Below are 2,279 nucleotides of genomic sequence, written 5' to 3'. Positions count from 1 at the left end.
CTCCGACGGGCGCCGCGGCCTCTGCGAGCCACGGCGAGCCACGCCACCACCCCGGCGGGGCGGGGGAAGGGAGGACCGCGGGGGTACTCGACTCGAGTTCAATGTCTCCGGCGCCGGCCGGAGCGCCCTCGTCCCACCCGACCCCCGAGGCGGCACCTTCACCCTCCCCTTGTCATGATCTTGGCTTTTGAGGTGAAGCCAGCCGCCCTCTGCTGCCTGGGAAGGAGGGCGCGCCTTCCCCCAACTCACTCGTGTGGCAAGCCCACCAAACCCCTCTGACAACTCTTAGCGGTGGATCACTCGGCTCGTGCGTCGATGAAGAACGCAGCTAGCTGCGAGAACTAATGTGAATTGCAGGACACATTGATCATCGACACGCACGCACCTTGCGGCCCCGGGTCCCTCCCTGTCTGAGCGTTGCTTGGCAATCAATTGGGAGTACGGACGAGGCAGGCCCCCCTTCCCCCTCACCGGGTGGGGGGCCGCTCGGCCTACGCTCCCGCGGCTGGGGTGTCGCAGGCCCTCCGCGGGCCTTCGTCCCCTTTAGTGCAGACCGAAAAGCAGCTGGCTGAAGAGAGGAAAACCAACGGGTTTCGAGGCCCGTCGTCCGAAGCGGCAGCGCGGCGTGCGGTTCCGGCTGCCTCCGTCCCGCGACCCTGTCACGGCTCTCCCCGGTGCCTCTTCATCCGGTTTCGCTGGGCGTACCTCCGAGGTTTCGGGGTTTGGCGGCGCGGTGCCGTCCCCTCCCACCTCCCTCGCTCCGTTCCCACCTCCTCGCCGTCTATCGAGCTCCCGCTCCTCTCCGTACCCTCTCCCCTTCCCGGGGTGGAGGCCGCCTCGCCGGGCCCCGCGCGTCAGCCGGCGCGGCTGCCGGTGGACCGCCGTGTCTCTGAGCAGCCCGCACCGCGCGTGCGGCAGTTCGACCAGAGGCGTCGCGGAGGAGCACGGACTCGTGAGAGTCAGGCCTGGTGGTGAGGGAACGGCTGCGCTGGGGCCCCAGGCGGGTTGGGTTCGGTTTCGGCGTCTGCCTTACCCCGGTTCCCCCCCTCGGTAACTCGCCGGCGATGCCCGGGTGTCGCGGGGGGAGTTGCGGAGGCATGTCCCGCCATCCGTCCACGCGCCCTACGTCCGCCGCCAGCTGCGCTCGTGTGTCTCGTCCACCCCGCCGCCGCCTCCTCTTCCCGCAGGGTGAGCGTCTCCGGAGCCACCTCCAACCCCCTTCGACCACGACCTCAGATCAAACGATACGACCCGCTGAATTTAAGCAAATTACAAAGCGGAGGAGAAAAAACTAACAAGGATTCCCTCAGTAGCGGTGAGCGAAGAGGGAAGAGCCCAGCGCCGAATCCCCGTCCGGCGGTCGGGCGCGGGAGTTGTGGCGTACAGAAGACCGCTGGCGCACGCGGGCGAACCACCGGCCCGTCTCCGCCCGCCGCGTCGGGGAGGTGGAGCCTAAGCGCGTGCGATAGGACCCGAAAGATGCTGAACTATGCCTGGGCAGGGCGAAGCCAGAGGAAACTCTGGTGGAGGCCCGCAGCGGTCCTGACGTGCAAATCGGTCGTACGACCTGGGTATAGGGGCGAAAGACTAATCGAACCATCTAGTAGCTGGTTCCCTCCGAAGTTTCCCTCAGGATTGCTGGCTGGGACCCCTCGCAGTTTTATCTGGTAAAGCGAATGACTAGAGGCCTTGGGGCCGAAACGATCTCAACCTATTCTCAAACTTTAAATGGGTAAGAAGCCCGGCTCGCTGGCTTGGAGCCACGGCGCGTGGAATGCGAGCAGCCAAGTGGGCCACTTTTGGTAAGCAGAACTGGCGCTGCGGGATGAACCGAACGCCGGGTTAAGGCACCCGATGCCGACGCTCATCAGACCCCAGAAAAGGTGTTGGTTGATATAGACAGCAGGACCGTGGCCATGGAAGTCGGAACCCGCTAAGGAGTGTGTAACAACTCACCTGCCGAATCAACTCGCCCTGAAAATGGATGGCGCTGGAGCGTCGGGCACACACCCGGCCGCCGCCGGCGACAGGGGCGGCTATGCCGCGACGAGTAGGAGGGACGCCGCGGTGCGCACGGAAGCCCCGGGCGCAGGCCCGGGTGGAGCCGCCGCGGGCGCAGATCTTGGTGGTAGAAGCAAATATTCAAACGAGAGCTTTGAAGGCCGAAGTGGAGAAGGGTTCCATGTGAACAGCAGTTGAACATGGGTCAGTCGGTCCTAAGGGATGTGCGAGCGCCGTTCGGAAGGGCGGGGCGATGGCCTATGTCGCCCCCGGGCCGA

General features: G+C 65.6%; 1 pseudogene; it reads left to right on the top strand.

The window, feature by feature from the left end:
* The first annotated feature begins 280 nt into the window (after nucleotides 1–280).
* On the top strand, nucleotides 281–420 carry LOC129194461 (5.8S ribosomal RNA; annotated as a pseudogene).
* Nucleotides 421–2,279: the final 1,859 nt, after the last annotated feature.

This window comes from Dunckerocampus dactyliophorus, chromosome 14 (assembly GCF_027744805.1).
Source record: "Dunckerocampus dactyliophorus isolate RoL2022-P2 chromosome 14, RoL_Ddac_1.1, whole genome shotgun sequence".
Classification (NCBI taxonomy): domain Eukaryota; kingdom Metazoa; phylum Chordata; class Actinopteri; order Syngnathiformes; family Syngnathidae; genus Dunckerocampus; species Dunckerocampus dactyliophorus.
Note: the sequence above shows the minus strand (reverse complement) of the source record. Positions and strands in the feature narration are given on the sequence as shown.